The sequence below is a fragment of the Nicotiana attenuata genome, chromosome 8, assembly GCF_001879085.1.
Source record: "Nicotiana attenuata strain UT chromosome 8, NIATTr2, whole genome shotgun sequence".
NCBI classification, from domain to species: Eukaryota; Viridiplantae; Streptophyta; class Magnoliopsida; order Solanales; family Solanaceae; genus Nicotiana; species Nicotiana attenuata.
In genome coordinates, this window is record NC_031996.1 from 15,485,647 (window position 1) to 15,504,072 (window position 18,426).

The 18,426-nt window shown below is 42.2% G+C and overlaps 1 protein-coding gene across 1 annotated transcript in view; it reads right to left on the reverse strand.

Moving 5' to 3' along the window:
- The window catches only part of LOC109230973 (ABC transporter G family member 27-like), a 20,189-nt gene extending 11,016 nt beyond the window's left edge, over nt 1-9,173 (reverse strand). Inside the window, exon 1 of the mRNA XM_019396482.1 lies at nt 8,702-9,173. The gene's annotated coding sequence lies outside the window, so the exon portion shown is untranslated. The remainder of the gene's footprint in view (nt 1-8,701) is intronic.

Here is an 18,426-nt window from a genome sequence, read left to right on the forward strand (position 1 = left end):
GATCCCGAGACTAAGGGATTGGAGCCCCTAATGTTGGTAAAAAGGTGACCTAGAAAATGGAGACCCTCATGTCTAAAAAATCTCAAACTCAAGGATTGGAGCCCTAATGTTGGCAAAAAAGGCGACTAGGGAATGGAGGCCCTATGTCTTAAAAATCTCAACTCAGGGATTGGAGCCCTAATGTTGGAAAAAAGGCGACTAGGAATGGAGGGCCCTATGTCTAAAGCCCTATGTCTTAAAAATTCTCAACTCAGAGGATTTGGAGCCCTAATGTTGGAAAAAAAGGCCGACGAGGAATGGAGGCCCTATGTCTAAAATCTCAACTTAGGATTAGAGACCGAATGTGGCAAAAAGGCGGCTAAGGTAATGGAGGTCCTATGTCTAAAAATCTCAATTCTAGGGATTAGGAGCCCTAATGTTGGCATAAAAGGCGACTAGGGAATGGAGGTCGTATGTCTAAAAATCACAACTAATGGGATTGGAGCTCTAATGTTTGGAAAAAAAGTGCGACTAGGGTTAAGTCCCTATGTCTAAAATCTCAACTCTTGGGATTGGAGCCCTAAATGTTGGAAAAAGGCGACCAGGGAATGGAGCGCCCATTGTAAAAAATCTCAACTCAGATTGGAGCTTCTAAGTTGGTAAAAAGGCGACTAGGAATGGAGGCCCGTATGTCTAAAAATGTAACTAAGGGATTGGCAACCCTAATTTTTGTAAAAAGCGGCTACGGGAATGGAGGGCCCGTATGTCTAAAAAACTCAACTAGGGATTGGAGCCCTAAAGTGTTAAAAAGGCCGAAGGGAATTGAGGCCCTATGTCTAAAAACTCATCTCAGGGATTGGAGCCTCTAATGTTAGCAAAAAGGCGACTAGGGAATTAAGGCCTATGGTCTAAAATCTCAACTCTGGGGATTGGAAGCCCTAATGTTGGAAAATGCGACTAGGGAATGGAGGCCCTATGTCTAAAAACTCAACTCAGGGATTGGAGTCCATATTGGTAAAAGCGGACTAGGGAATGAAGGCCCGTATGTCCTAAAAACGTAACTCATGGGATTGGAACCCTAATTTTTGTAAAAAGGCGGCTAGAAATGGACGGCCTCCTATGTCTAAAAACTCAACTACGATTAGAGCCCTAATGTGTGTAAAAAATGCGACTAGGGAATTGAGGCCCTATGTCTAAAAACTCAATTCAGGGATTGGAGCCCCTAATGTTGGCAAAAGAGGACTAGGGAATTGAGCCCATATGTCTAAAATTTCAACTCTGGGATGGAGCCCTAATGTTGGTAAAAGGCGACTAGGGAATGGGCCCTATTGTCTAAAAATCTCAACTCAGGATTGGAGCCCTAATGTGGTAAAAGGCGACCTAGGGAATGAGAGGCCCTATGTCTAAAATCGTAACTCAGGGATTGGAACCCTAATTTTTGTAAAAATGCGCCCGACTAGGAATGGAGGCCCTATGCTTAAAAACTCAACTATGGGATTGGACGCGCCTAATGTTGGTTAAGAAAGCGGACTAGGAATTATGAGCGGCCCTATGTCTTAAAAAGCTCAACTCTGGGATTTGGAGCCCTAATGTTGGTAAAAAAGGTGAACTAGGGAATTGAGCCCTATGTCTAAAATCTCAACTCTGGATTGGACGCCCTAATGTTGGAAATAAAGAGCGACTACGGAATGAAGTGCCCTAAGATCTAAAAATCTCAACTCAGGGATTGACCCTAATGTTTGGTAAAAGGCGACTAGGGAATGGAGGGCCCTATGTCTAAAAACTCGAACTCAGGGATTGAACACTAATTTTGGTAAAAAGGCGACTAGGGAATGGAGGCCCCATCTGCTCTAAAAACTAAAACTAGGGATTGAGCCCTTAATGTTGGTAAAAGGCCACTAGGAATTATGGCTTATGTCTTTAAAAAACTCAATTCAGGATTGAGCCCTAATGTTGGTAAACGTAAAAGGCGACTAGGGAATGGAGGCCCTATGTCTAAAAATGTAACTAAGGAATTGGAACCCTAATTTTTGTAAAAAGGCGGCTAGCCCCTATGTGTAAAAACTCAACTGAGGGATTGGAGCCCTAATGTTGGTAAAAAAGGCGAGTAGAGAATGGAGGCCCTATGTCTAAAAACTCAACTCAGGAATTGGAGCCCTAATGTTAGTAAAAAAGGCGACTAGGGAATGGAGGCCCTATGCCTAAAAACTCAACTCAGGGATTGGAGCCCTAATGTTGGTAAAAGGCGACTAGGGGATGGAGGCCCTATGTCTAAAAACTCATCTCAGGGATTGGAGCACTAATGTTGGCAAAAAAGGCGACTAGGGAACGGAGGCCCTATGTCTAAAAATCTCAACTCAGGGATTGGAGCCCTAATGTTGGAAAAGCATAAAAGATTGATATTGGGGATTCTAAACTATCATTTTTTTTTTTTGAATTTTCTACTTATTTCCCTTTTTATTTTCAATTTTCATTTCTTTCTTTTTTTTTAGTGAAAATACAGGAAAGAATTTGGAGGAAACTTCCCTTTTGGGGTTGATTCCTTGCTGCAAAGTTGTTTCTAGCACTTGCGCATCTCTTTTCCTTTTTGGTTGCACCTACTTCTTGCACGGTTGCTTGGATTGCACCTGTTTCAAATTTTCAAACAAAAAACAATTGTTAGTTTGAAACGGTGGTTGGTTTTGTGGCCTTGATTGTCTCAATCGCTTGATCTCGGCCCTTTCAACTGCAACTGGTTGCTTCCTGAACACCGATTGCCTTTCTGACTCTAGAGAAACTCTGGCTTTTCCAGACTTTGTGATGATGATTGGTCGATGGAGCTCAACCTTTTCGACTTTATTTTGCCTTCGGGGGCCTTCCCTTTCTGACTTCCTTTTCTTTTTTTCCTTTTTTTTCTTTTTTTTCTTTCCTTCGGAACATTGGGGAACTTTTGGCTCCTCAAACTTTGCTACAACGACTAGTCGCGTGGGACTTAACCTCTTCCAATTTTATTTCGCCTTTGTAGGCCTTTCTTTTCTGGCTTCTTTCTTCAAATTCAGAGCATTTGGGGTACCTTGAATTTTTCAACTCTTTGCCGAGACGGTTAGCCACATGGGACTCAACCTTTTCAACTTCATTTGCCTTTATAGGCGCTTTAATTTGATTTCTCCTTCCAAGAGTTTTGATTTCCAAGCATCGGCCTTCATGGCTAGTCGGGGTCGACTTGATGCCCGCGACGAGGCTGGGTGCCTTTCTGCACATTAACTCGCGCCAAAGAAGAACCCTGTAAATCAGTCTTGCCATCCTTTCTTTGTCTTAGTTTCGGAACAGAGTTAGACCGAAAGGGATTCAAGGAAAACAAATAATGGAATGGAGAATGAGTTTAAAACAAGAAATGTTCCTTTCAGGGAAAGGAAAGAAGGACTTATCTGGAGTACATGCGGACTTCAATGAACATGACATGCCTTTTGGACTGGATGCTTGATCTGTGTAAACCGTCCGACTCTCAGAAATTCATCACAACCTTTGCCTCAAAATCAAGAAACCTTGAAAGGACTCTGTCGGTGGTGATGGCTGTGAGGATCCTCTGTTCGATCAGGGGTGCCCTTTGCGGGTTTTCACGAGCTGACCTCTCTCATTTCTCTACTCACCATCGCCTTATAGTGCTCTTTGCGAGTTTTCACTAACAAGACTCTCTCATTTTGATTTCTTTGCTTACTGTCGCCTCACGGTGTCCGTGTGGGTTTTCACCAATAAGACTCTCTCATTTTGTTGTATCAGATCCAAGTAACTCTATCCTCCCATTTTGAACCTCTTTGCCGACTTATCAGAAGGACTTAAACGGGGTTTTGGGTAAAAAGGATTTGAATTGAGTTACAACTTTAGGACCTTTCAGGCGGGATCATCGCCGAACCATTATAACAACTGCCCCAGTTTCACTTTTTGGGAAACTTTGGATTTTTATTTTGGTGTGACTGAACCCCAGAGAGAGGCTGCCTACGTATCCTTTCGGAATCAAGCCAAACGTAGTTCAGGGAAACTTTGTTTTTGATTTTCTTTTATTTTTCTGTTTTGTTTTGTTTTCTCTTTCTTCTTCCTTTCCTTTTTTCTTTCTTTTTTTCGTCTTTTTTTGTCATTATCTTGTTTTTTCTTCCCTTTTTTTGTATTTTTCTTTTTCTTTTTTTTTTTCTTTTTTTATCTCATTCTTTTTTTCATATTTTTTTGTAAATAACACTTTCATGTTCCAAAGAGGGTAATCAAAGAAGATTAATCGGAACAAAGGGTTTGCAAATGGTTGATAGTGTTAGGGGTTGCGAGAATGAAAGCCTTCGTCATCCCAACTGGAGAATATTAATACTGTATGGAGGATCAATCAGAGTACCTTTGGGTTGCATTTGCATTGACAATTGTTTCAAGGACATTTACTTCAAGGCGTCCCAAGTACAACGCACTCATTTGGCAGTACTCTTGTTGCAATGTATGGACCTTTCCAATCCGGGAACCAATTTTCCTTCAGTTGTTCCAACTCTTTATTTTATTTCCTTAAACTATATCCTCTTTGCACTTCGACTCTTGATTCATTATTTCGAAGTCTGACAGCATTTTGGGATCTGGGCATGAAGTCCGCAAGCATGTCATGTTATTGAAATCTGCATTTAACAGAACTAAAAAAAAGAGAATGAGAAAATGACAAGATTAAGAAAAGAGACATTCTTGGAAAATGAAATATTAATTTCATTTGATTTTTTTTTTAATTTTTCCTTTTTTATTTTATTTTTGAAGATAGAAGGGTTTACATCGGAAAGTAAGATAATAAAGTAAAACATCCGGATCACACCCTGAGATAATTCGGCTGTAGAAAGGATGGCAAGACTGGCTACTGAGACTCCCGTCTGATAGAGAACTTTCACACTTTGCAACCGTCTTTTGACTTTTCTTCTGTCTCGGCAATGGCTGCAATGGACTTCAGTGCCAAATCAAATTTCTTATCTTCACAAGTCATTCTGACTACTGGCCCATTAGTGTGAGTAGGCAGAGGAATGTTCATCATGTTAGGAGCCTCTTTGTCCCAAAAAATGATTCTTCCAGCTTCAATCAAATCTTCAACTACCCTTTTTTCAGGGTCCAACAGTCCTCTGTATTGTTTCCTACCGCTCCAGAGTGGTATTCACATCTAGCATCAGCTCGGTGCGAGAGGGACTAGGGGTTTGGCCGGTTTGGGGCCACTGGCTGTATCAGACCTCGCCTGACTAGATTTTGGAACAAGCCCGAGTATGATTCACCAATAGGGGTGAAATTTTCCTTTTGAAAGGCTCTCTTGGGCGGGGATTGTACTGGGGAACATTTGATTGGGGATTATGTGGAGCTTGGTAAGGATGGGCATTTCTGGGAGGTAGAGCTTGATTTTGTGTATAATGTTGTGGCCGCGTGCAAAGTTGCGCGTTCATCATCGCATACCAACAAAATCAACCACCTGAACAGAACCTGGCTAATTTGCTCACACAACAACCTTGTTAGTTTTGAGACATTTAACATATAGGAAATCGCACGTTAGGATGCAATGCACCTAACAGTTAAACGCTTTTACCGTGTGTTTGCACAGTTGCATGTTTCATCCCGGCCTTAACTAACCCTTTCAGTATGTACCTCTTTTTGCCTCTCTTTAGTCACTCTTGATTTTTCATCTCGTTTTTGCCGCTCATTTATTTTGGCACTCTCTTTTTTCTTCTTTTTTTCTTTTTTTTTTTTTTTTTCATTTCCACTTTTCTCTTCTTTTTTTCACTTTTTCTTTCTTTTTTCACTTCAATTTTTTTTCAGTTTATTTTTCACTTCAATTTATTTTATGGTTGTGATCGAATCCAATGGAGATTGCCTACGTATCATCGACCCGCATGAATCAGACCAAGCGTAGTTCATGACAAATAAACGACAAAAATAAATAAAGAAACAAAGTAAACTAAATTTCGTTTTTTTTGGGAATTTTCAAATTTTCACTAATAACAACTGCGATTACAAAGCTACTAGACTATTTGTTTTTCTTTTCTACGGAAAAGGAAAGTACAAAAACCAGGCTCAAAAGCAAAAATACAGACTCGATTATCTAAGAATACATCAAAGCTTCAAATCCTTGGGCCCGCGGGGCATCACTCGGCATCGCCACGGGCCTGCGTGCGAGACCCTTTTGCAACTGATCCAGCTCATTCATGACCTGGCGAACAAATATCATCACGGAGGCAGAGAACGTGGTACGGCCCATCCGCTCACCAGCCTGACACTTCATGACAATGTAGTTGGCAATGTTTCTGATTCTTTCCCTGATTTGGCCCTTTTCTTGGAGTAGCCGACTTATCTGTTGGGTACGAGCCTCTAGCACCTGAGAATCCNTTTTATTGTTATTTTTTCTTTTTCGACATGAAGACATTTTAGAAAGAAGGAAACCATTTTTGAGTTAAAAAAACTTCTTTTTTTTTAATTTTCTAAGGAAAGATTTCTAAAGAAAGAACTGAAAGAAAATATTTTTGGATTTTTTGAAAATTGGGGTCGAAACCGATGAGGTTTGCCTACGTATCTCACATCCGGTGAGAATCAGACCCGCGTAGTTCGGTAAAATTTGACAGAACAGGGGAAACATGACACTTGAAAATTTTGGCTCATTTTGAAATGGCTTTTTCTTCAGAATTTTGGCAGAGTTTCAGAATATTCCAAATACCTACCTCTCACTTCTTCTTCTTTTTTTTTTATTTTCTTTTTCTCTTTTTTTTTTATTTTTTATTTTCTTCCTCTATTCTAGAAGCCGGTCAACATGCAAGCCGAACAAACAAATGCGCAAGTAGCACGTAAGATGCATCATGATGGTCTTTTTAATTTGGGTACACCTGTCCTAGACAGACCCAACACATGTGTTGAGTCCCCTAAGTCAAATGCATGTGATGCAAACAATCGTTCCTACTAGGGATCCAGCATGAGGCTTTGTTATACTAGGTTTAAAACCTGGGTTTATTGTTCTAGACCTAGCTTACCCGAGCGGACAACTCGAGCCGAGGGGGGGCAGCGTACCGGGAATATAGAAGGTTCACCGGCTTTGCAACTTGTCCAAACCTCGTTCTAAAATGGGATAAGACTCTAGACAGAAGAGAAGTCACACGAAGTGCACCCTTCTCCATGATTTAGAAGACTCAGAGAGAGAAGGGTTTCGTAGCAGTTTATATATACAATTCACAAAATATCAAAGCGGTAAAACATTTAGCACATTAGGCTCAAACATGTAGGAAAATCAGATAACAGATAAAGCCAATCATAACAGCTATTCTAAGCTCGAATTCTTAAACCCTGAACCGAAGTTCTGGGATATGTTCCCCAGCGGAGTCGCCAGAGCTGTCACACCTCCTTTTTACACACCCGAAGGTGATAAAAGGGAGTTTTTCCAATTTAAGTGACATTATTCGAAATGGGATTATTTATTCATTTTTTGTTCAGAGTCGCCACTTGGGATGGTTTGTTTTCTGGTGTCCCAAGTCACCGGTTTATTTTAAATCCCAAATCGAGGAAACTTTCGACTTTCCTTTTGAAGTCTGCGAACCAGAAATTCTGAATAAGGAATTCTATTAACCCGAGAGAAGGTGCTAGGCACCCCCGGATTCCGTGGTTCTAGCACGGTCGCTTAAACTATCAGAATTGGCCTATTATCTGATTTTAATACATGTTTTAGCCTATGGTTCAATTACAACTTATTAATCGCTTTTAATTATTTTTAAGAATATTTCAACGTCACCTAAAACACATCTTTGGACCACGCCACATGAAATGCACCCGCAGTCCGAGACACATTTTATTTAACGTTGTTGAGATTTGGATTTGGGTTACATGAAATGCACACCCGAGTTTAGGAAGGTAATTTTTAAAGGGCGCACCTAAACACACTTTCAACTTTGCGAGGGCCATGGAAAATTCAACTAATGGCACACCTCGATTTCTAAAGGATTAAAATTAATTAAGTGAGGACCAATGGTTTTGAGATTTTATTTGGCATGACACACCTCAATTTATTTCAAAAGATTGTACTCAACTAAAGCAAACCACGGATACTCATGATTCCGTTATGGAATAATCTATTGAGGACAGGATATACAATCAACTAAGCCCAATTTGAGTTATTGTTGAATCACGTATTTGCCAAGAATCTGGACTTTAATCTACATTTGTGATGCTGTTTAGATACTACTTATCTTTAGAGAATAATATAATTTGATAGTGAAAGAGAATTAGGCTAAGATGACTTGTGATTGGGCCTAACATATTTTAACCTTGGTAAACCATATAAAACTCTAATTTACTACAGCATAAATGATTTGAAACTTTCGATCACAGCTCATTCTATAAAATCACCCAAATAAAATTTTGAACAGTATTTATTGAAGAAGGAAAAAAAAGGGAAAAAAAAAAACTAAAACATTTTTACAACAGATGCTTAGCCATATTCGACACTAAAAAGCAAACCCAATTCATATTCTTTCCGTGAATTCTCATGGGTAGCTACTGTCACATGAATATTAGCAAATTGTCCACATTTCAAGCAATGAAAATTTAACCAATAAATGGATTGCAATTGGATTTAACCAAATTCTATTCATTGTTGGAATTAATATACACACAAATAAATGCCAGCATTAGCGATACATGAATTAAACAAGCTCATGATTTACTATCTAGAACAGATCTTAGGATAGTTGAGTGAGGAACATACCTATATACTCAAGGACTTAATTTTGAAGAAAAGGAAGCCAAATACATGCTAATTGCAGCAGAATATTGAGCTCAGCTACGAACTCGGTGGGAAAAAAAACAACTGCAGCGCATTGCAATCAATTCACAGATCTGCAACCCAGAAACGAATGGAGATAGCTTTCCCGAATCAGCAAAAATAAAATCACTCGAAATCTTCTGTTTTTTCCTTTTGTTTTCAGATCTCTATTTCTTTATTTTTTTGAATCTCAATTTTTTCGAGATTTAGGTTCTTTCTCTTAGCTGTTTTAGATGTATGTGATGGGAAATATAGGGAGGGATCAGTTGGCGCGGTCAAGGGAGGTGTTGATGGAGGTCCATGGAAGCTGAGTGAGAGGCCCTGAGTGAGAGGCCCAGGAAAGGAAAGGAAAAATGGAGAAGAAGAGCCGATGTCTGTGCCCTTTTCTCTATCTTCTAAAGTTCTAGGGATTTTGGCGTCTAAGGGTTATGCAGGGATTATGTATTATTATATAGGCGTACGGATTATGTTAGAGGTATGGGCTTGGGAATTATGGGCTAGGTAGGTAAATTTGGGCCTAATTTGAATACAAGAACTAACTCAATATCCAATTAAATCTTTTCTTCAAATTCTTTTTCTTATCTTTCTTTTTCTTTTTCTTTAATTAAAAATCCTAAAATTAAAATCCTAGGTTATCTAAAAATGTGAAATTAAACTAATTAACTAATTACAAAAATTATAAAAATTACTTAATCTTAAATTAAAAGATAAAAATTAATAAAAGGAAAGAGTGTAGAAATGAAGCATTTTTTGTGATTTTCAATTTTTATAAAACAAGTAACTACCGATGGATCTTAACAATGTAAAAATAAAGCTTAAATGCCATGTGTGATATTTTTGACATTTTTCATGATTTAAACAAAAACTTAAACATGCACAAAATGCATAAAATTCTACGAAAATTCCTAAAATGGCAAATAATTAATAAAACTCTATTTTCTTGGGATTTTATAGGAGTATTTCGTATAGGGCAAAAATCACATGCTTACAACTGATAATTTATTTATAACATTTGAATTTATTATTGTTGCTCAAATATAGGCGAGAAGTAATAGGAATGCAGCAAATAGAACTATGTTGAAGATGCTTCATCATATTGGTAGCAAGCCAGTTAGAGAGATTATTAATCAAAAGGTGTGATCATCAAATCTATTTTTTCATAATATTGACGAGACGTTATTTGACATATTTACTTTTATATAAAGGGTGGAAAAGATGGCAAACCACCAGATTTAGCAACAATTTTCTTCGAGACTCGCAAGAAGAATAACACACTTGTTGATCCAGAAACAATCGAGAAACATGTGTATTTGGTTAATTGAAAAATGTTCTTTACTTTTAGTTATTATGAGATCTGACGAAAATTTATCTGTGTTCTTTGTAGGCTCAAATCAAGGAATTGGTGCAGTCCGTACCGTCACTTCCTATCATAGAGATTGTAGAAAAATGCTTTGGAACTCAAAGTTGTAGTCATGTATTTGGCTTGGGGGGTGGAGTAAAGGCGAAAGATTTGAAAGGTGGAACTTCCTAAAAAATTGAATCATTGGCTAAGCTACGTGCAACTGAAAATGAAACCAGTCTTTGAAGAATCGTCTGTCTAACTTCGAAAATGAGATGAAAGAAGTGAGGCAATTAAAAGAATTATTATTAGCGCAACAAACATATTTCCAGCCTCCAGTTCAGGAGAATGACTATTCGGATCCTTGATGTACCAAGTGAGTAACAACTTACCTGAAACATTGATTTATTTTGTTGATTCAACTTCTGCCTGCTTGTGCTCCTTAGCAATTTTAAGAGTCTGGTTATGTTAGAACCAGAGAACTTTGAGAACCCAAATTGTTCAAGAGTAGTGTATCAAGAGAGAGAGGGGGAAGAGTTTTGCTAATAGAAACTTCTTTTGCTTATCGAGAAGTTAAACAAGATGAACTTAATACAGCACAAAGAGCATCATTTTCGTTAAGAAATCATGACTGCTAAGTCACATAGTTCAAGCTTGACTAAGGGCTATCTTTCTGCAATATCTTGCTGTTACAGGAACTATGTGACTTAGCATGCATGATTTCTTAATGAAAATAATTGTAAAGCTTTTGCTGTTGAGTAAAACTCTGACTTCACAGTCTTATGGAGAAATCTTTTACTGCCATTTTGCAGCTCAGTGGTGTGTCACATGTTGATTAGCACCTTATTCTTTATTAGTATAGGAAGTAGCTAGGTAATTGGTTCATTTGAATGGGAGCCTTTTGCCAACATCAACCAAATAATTTGGTAGATTTAATGTAGTTCCAGTTGTTAATAATTCTTTTCCTTATTTATCCCTCTGGAATTGAAATTACAGGATAGTTGAAATTGAACTTCAAGGCATATATGCTAAAGAAATTGAACTTCAAGGCATATATGCTAAAGAAATTACAGGATAGTTGTCATTTATGCTCTGCATTTATCCATGCTTACAGAATCGCTAGACAGATTCTTCTTGACTATACTGGCAAGTGTGGGTACCAACTTTAGATAAAAAGAAAATAGGGCTGATGCATTATGTAACGACCCGATCGGTCGTTCTGGGCCCTAGCGCGCCGTTCAACAGTTCGAGGCCATGAGCAACTTCAATTCAGGTATTATGACTTGTACGCGTGGCCGGAATTAAATTTCGGGAAGTTCGGAGTTGACTTGGAGAGGAAATTCTCATTTTAGAAGCTTTAAGTTGAAAGAATTAGCTAAGATCGGATTTTTGAGTAAGCGACCTCGGAATCAGGATTCGCAGGTTCCAGCAGGTTCGTATGATGATTTCGGACTCGGGCGTATGTTCGGGTCGGGTTTTGGATGAACCGGGAGCGTTTTGGCGCCTATTGTGGAAGTTAGCATTTTGGAAGAAATTTTATAAGTTTGGGTGGAAGTGTATTTTAGTGTTATCGATGTCCGTTTGAGATTCCGAGTCAGGGAGTAGCTCCGTATGGTGATTCTGGAGTTGGAAGCGCGATCGGAAGTGAATTCGGAGGTCCGTGGGTCATATTGGAGTCATTTGGCTAAAGATAGAAATTTGGAGGTTTTTGAGAAGTTTGACCGGAAGTTGACTTTTTGATATCAGGGTCGGAATCCGATTCCGGAAGTTGGAGTAGGTCCGTAATGTCGAATATGACTTGCGTGCAAAATTTGAAGTTAATCGGACGTGATTTGATAGGTTTAAACATCAAAAGTAGAAGTTCGAAATTCTAAAGTTCATAAAGCTTGGATTGGAGGTCGATTCTTGGTTTTAGCGTTGTTTGATATGATTTTAGCCCTCAAGCAAGTCCGTAACGTGTTTTGGGACTGGTTGGTATGATTGGTTGGGGTCCCGGGGGCCTCGCGTGGATTCCGGTTGGTTAACGGATCGAAAATGGAATTTTTGGAAGGGCTGAAGGGTGCTGCTTCTGTCATTACCGCACATGCGGTTGGTGGACCGCAGGTGCGAGACCGCAAATGCTGTTCTTGCATCGCAGAAGCGGCTTGTATGTGGGGAAATCGGGAGACCAATTTTCCTCGACATAGTGTTTCGAAGAGCAAGCCCCGAAGGCACGGGATCTCGGTTCGGTTTCCCCTCGAGACCTAGCCGATGCCTTGCCCAGATCAAGCACCGATTAAGACCCTGGTGGGCAAAGATATTCCCCGAGGGATGTGACTAGGGCCCGCGATGACTTCTCAAAGCGGCTCGACGCCAGTTCTCCTACAAAGAAATGCAGGTTGTCACATCTCGTTATTTTATTGTATTTGTTTGTTATATTAACTTTGGACGCCCCCTTTCTTTGTATAAAAAGAAGGGTCACCGGCACCTTGTAAATATATCTCTCGTTGGCTTTACTTCTCCAATAAGCAATAATCTCTCTCTCTCTCTCTCTCTCTCTCTCTCTCTCTCTCTCTCTCTCTCTCTCTTTCTTACTAACTCACTCTACGTACGTTCGTTCCGACCCCTAAGGTCCGTACCCGTAACTATTTTTATTAGTTTCTTCTATTTTCGTTCGTTTCGTCTAGTTTACGCTCAAGTAGTTCGACGGTTATAAAGCCTTATATAGCATACTACTTATCGTGTAATCCCCTTCACGTATTACCCNTAGATTAAGGTTATTTTTCGATAGACCCGAGGTAGGCTCGAGCCTGGCCCCAGGTATCTACTGGCTTGTCCTAAGCCCTGGAACGTCCCTTACTAGTTTGATTATCGTTTTGGGCTAGCTCGATCTTTACTGTTTTTACTCCACATTCAGCACTAATCACCCTTTCAAACTAGCTCGGGAATAGATCACATATTTTTAGAATCCCATTTTACAAATTTAATTGTTGTTACCATTTTCACGGTAAACAGTTTGGCGCCCACCGTAGGGCTAAAAATAATAGTGATTTTTTTTCTTGCTAGTTTCGTCACTTAAACGCACCGTATCATTCACACTTTTTCTTGCCCGAGAACTCTTTGATTGCAGGTCAAAATGTCCAGCTCAATAAACGGGGTTGAGAACAACGGTCTCGAAGACCATGGGGAAAACGGCGTGGCCATTCCGGCCGTCGGAGCACCTCCACAGAATCCTAACGGTGTTCCCGGACCAGTCCCAGTAGACGTGGATTCGCAGGATGTTTAGCAAGTAGACGAAACGTCTCACACCAACAGGAGCGTACAACGCAGCGGCCAACTAGAAGCTCAAAAAACCCCGGCCCGGGAAGAGCAGGAAGTTAGTCTTCACGTTATCTTTGAAATGTTGCAGGCACAACAACTAGCGATCGCTCAGCTACAGAGCCACCCAAGAACCCCCAGTACAGTGGTACCAGATACAGCCTCCCCCCTCCCCCGTATAGCGGGTACTCGAAAGGTCAAGCATCAACGAGTCGGTGGCTGACCCCGCTATCGTAAAATTACTCGAGGACCTCACCAAAAGGATCGAACGGGAGAGAAAATGATCGCATCCAACGATAAAAGGGTCGAAACCTACAACTCTAGGGTCGATCAGATCCCTGGCGCCCCTCCGGTCCTTAAAGGTCTAGATTCAACGAAATTCATTCAAAGGCCGTTCCCCGAAGAAGCGGCGCCGAAACCTATCCCGAAGAAGTTCAGAATGCCGGAACTCCCTAAATACAACGGCACATCCGACCCCAACGAACACGTCACTGCGTATACCTGCGCAGTAAAAGGAAACGACATATAGAGTGACGAGATTGAATCCGTACTATTGAAAAAGTTCGGAGAAACGCTTTCAAAGGGGGCGATGATGTGGTACCATAACCTGGCCCCCGACTCCATAGACTCATTCGGCATGTTAGCGGACTCTTTTGTAAAAGCACACGCCGGAGCCATTAAAGTAGCGACAAGGAAGTCCGATGTATTCAAAATCAAACAAAGAGAAAACGAGATGCTGCGGGAGTTCGTGTTCCGATTCCAGATGGAACGAATGGAGTTACCACCAGTCTCCGATGATTGGGCGGTGCAGGCCTTCACCCAAGGCCTGAATGAACGGAGCTCCATGGCTTCGAAACAACTGAAACAAATCTGATCGAATACCCGGCCGTAACCTGGTCGGACGTCCACAACCGGTATTAATCGAAGATCAGGGCAGAGGATGACCAACTGGGAGCCCTATCGGGCTCGGTGTACCCAAGCAGGTTCCCGACAAAAGAGACGAAGCCAAGTAAAGAACTGTATCAGCCGTACCTCGAAAATAGAAGGAACGCCCCAAGGCGCAATCTGCCCCGTAACGATAGGAAGATGGATCGAGGACAGGATCCTCGAGGGGTTATCAACAGGACCCGGTTTGACCGAAACATGGGACCAGCCAATGCACCTCACTTATCGGAATACAATTTCATTGTCAACGTATCAGACATCGTGTTCGTTATCAGCAAAATCCGAGATACAAAATGGCCCTAACCAATACAGTCGGATCCTTCACAGAGAAATTACAACTTGACGTACGAGTTCCACAACACACACGGCCACCGGATCGACGATTGCCATCAACTACGAGAAGAGGTAGCTCGGCTGCTCAGCAAAGGACACCTCTGAGAATTCCTCAACAGTTTCGAGACAGGGAGGCAGCCAAGAAGAATGAGGCAAACGAACCTCAACACATCATCCACATAATCATGGGCGGCGCCGACACCCCGCAAGAACCCATGATGAGGAAAACAAAAATATCTATCACAAAGGATAAACAGACTCGAGGATACATCCCCGATGATGCCCTTACCTTCAGTGAAGAGGATACAGATGCTTTGTCTCAGCCCCACAATGACGCTTTGGTAATTTCCTTCCTTGTAAATTCTTTCTAGATAAAACGTGTACTCGTGGAGCCAGGTAGCTCGGCCAATATAATCAGATCAAGGGTAATAGAATAGCTCAGTTTAACTGAACGAATCGTACCCGCCACTCGAGTCCTCAACGGGTTCAAAATGGCGAGCGAAACAACGAAAGGGGAGATCATCATACCCATCACCTTGGTCGGCGAAACCCAACACACCAAGTTTCACATCATCGAAGGGGACATGAGGTACAACGCCTTGTTAGGACGACCATGGATATATTGCATGAGAGCAGTACCGTCCACTCTCCACCAAATGATAAAATTTCCGACAAAGGATGGGGTCAAAACCATCCGTGGAGAGCAGCACACGGTGAGAGAAATGTTCGCAATACACGATGCACTCTCGGTCCCCTTGCCTCCGCCCCCGAATAAGACCACGGGCGAATCAGGGCTCAACCTCGAGCAGGTCTGACAAAATGCAAAGATAAACCCGCGTCGCATGCCCAATCGCAGACGATCAAAGCAAGTCAGCACCTAGGAGTATCCCGTCATAAGGTACCTCCGTTTCGCTTATTTTTATTTTCAAAATAGAAATTAACCCTCGTGCAGGCACTGCCCGAAAGCCTCGGGGACTCCCAAGAAAGGCGCGCCTGACTTGACCAGAAATATCGAGACACTAGCACTGTCCGAAGATCTCAAGATGCCCCAATAAAGTCGCGTCCGTTACACGCTTTTCCTTAGATCGAGTTTTTTATCCCAAAAAAGAAGAAGGGTTTTTACCGGCAAGGTTTTTAATGAGGCAACGCCCGCGAAGCCACCGGGAGATAAAACTCTGCACAAATCGCTCGAAGCCATCTTTATGCCCAACCCCCGAAGCGGTTGGGAGAATCCCTCCTGAAATCCACCAGACTCAGAGGAGCGCTGAATAAAGATCCATACGGGAAAATGATGTATCAGGCCAAAGCAGTCAAAGTAGCCAAATCTCGTTAAGACGAGAACATGTATCATTACATCAGACAATCAATAAACATCCCCATTCTTTTTAGGAGAAAAGAAAGGCTCCTAAACAAAAGCAAAGCAACGTGAGAATCAACAAAACAACCCGAATTGACCTGAAAGCCGGTCAAGCCAACTCGACAACACATATATCGCATCAGTAAGTCAGAGCATATCTCCAACGCCTTGCTTTTCAAAAAGGAACAAATCACAGTACACCCCCGACGGGGGCATCTCCACGAAATACGTCCTGAGATACTCGGACACTAAGGAAGTTCGTCACCCGGACGACCCCAGGGTCGAAACTCCGGGCTCATCAAGCCCCCGAAAAACAGACTCCGGGCTCACCAATCCCGCAAAAAACAACTCCGGGCTCATCAAGCCCCCAGAAACAGCTCCGAGCTCGTGGAAAGCTATCTTCAAGCGAACTCGATAACTCGGAGAGTGTCGCCAATCGCCACGCACTGGAAATTCCGAAATTGTAAGACCCTAACGGGCAGCCTCGGCAAAACCAGATCTATTCTCCCTAAAACTGTAAGACCTCAATAGGCATGATAAACAGTAAGACCTCAACAGGCATGATAAACTATAAGACCTCAACAGGCATGATAAACTGTAAGACCTCAACAGGCATGACAAACTGTAAGACCTCAACAGGCATGAAATATCCCGCAGCTTAGGCTACACGTCGCATTTGTAAGAATCCCTAAAGGGCATACCCTCGGCGTGGACGCCTAAAACTGCTTCTCGGGATCAAAAATGGCCTCGGCCAAATGCATACGACTACGGTCGGAACGGCTGCAACAGCCCCAAAAACGCGACTCGGGGACGCCCGACTGTTGCTAAAAAATCCTCCGAACCTACTTCGGAAAGAACCGGTTAAAACACAGGCTTCCCTCAACAGGCAAAAAACGAGTCCCGGCCATGTCGGCTCAAAAATCAAAAAAGCGTTGATCTACTCGACCTATGGGCTATGAACCTTCCGAGGTGCTCAAAACATTGCCGATTACAACTTGAAATCGAGGTTCTTTTAGAACCGACGACGGGTCAGGCAAAATAATCAATAAGTCGTTAACGAGAGGAAACAAAGCCTACAATGAGCCCCTGGGCCTCACATCAAAACAACATAAGTGCCATTGTCGCTAGCTAAGCAAAGCCTCCGGGCTTCACACCGAAAGGTCTCTACGACCAACAAATTGAAAATTGACAACTTGAGGATTAAAGTGAGCTCGAATCGTAACCCGATTCGGAGACCGGATCCAAAATAGTTAAACTAAGCAAAGCCTCCGGGCCTCATATCAAAAGCAAACAGCGTAAGTACCATTGTTGCCGGCTAAGCAAAGCCTCCTGGCCTTATATCAAAAGGTCTCTACGACCAAACAGCGTAAGTGCCATTGTCGCCGGCTAAGCACATCCTCCGGGCCTCACATCAAAATATCCCTACGACTAAACAGCGTAAGTGCCATTATCACCGGCTAAGCACAGCCTCCGGGCCTCACATCTAAAGGTCCCTACGACCAAACAACATAAGTGCCATTGTCGCTGGCTAAGCAAGCCTCCGGGCCTCATACTAAAGGGTCTCAATGACCAAAATGGCAGAAAGGCTACCACCACTGGTTGAAAACTCAAAAGAGATTCAAGGGTCAATTACAGCTCGAATCGCAGCACGACTCGAAGACTGGACCCAGAAGATCATCAAACGCCTAAGGGCGTGAAGCAAAAGGCACCATCGCCAACTAGAATCTCCAAAAGTGACAAAGTCTAATTGCAACTCGAATCACGACACGATTCAGAGACTGGACCCAAGGATTGTTTTACACCCGGAGGTACGACACGAAGAGCATCATCTCCCAACTCGGAGACTAGCTCCAAGAAATTCGCCAAACACCCGAAGGGAGAGAATGAAAATCATTATCGCCAGCCCAAACAGGCTCGAAGGTAGGATAAGCCTAAGTCAGGATCCCGACTTTGAGACCGAATCCGAAGGCAATCCGACCAACGCCCAAGAAGCACGACAACAGCCGAGGCAAATCTCCGGGCCGCTCGCCCACAAAGCCGATTAAGTCCAGAAACACAAAGGGTCATCACCCTCCTCCCATCCATACGGGAAGAAAGTGGAAGGCCAAACGGAGCTCGAGCCATGACAGGACTCAAAGACTGAACCTCAAGATATCAGGAAATCGGCATCAAACTACGTTCCCTTGGCGCGCCCAAAAAAGGATCAAAGCCGCTGACCCGAATCGCCACGGGAACCCCGCTATCTGCATATTCCCCGCTGCTGCCTACGCAGTCAAGGGCCCTCTCTAACTCGGCCCCAATGTGTACAGTAAGCCGCTATCTTTCGCTCCGCCCAAATCAAAAAGGTACCAAAGAAACGAAAAACCTCTCTTTTTTCGTATATATATATATATATAT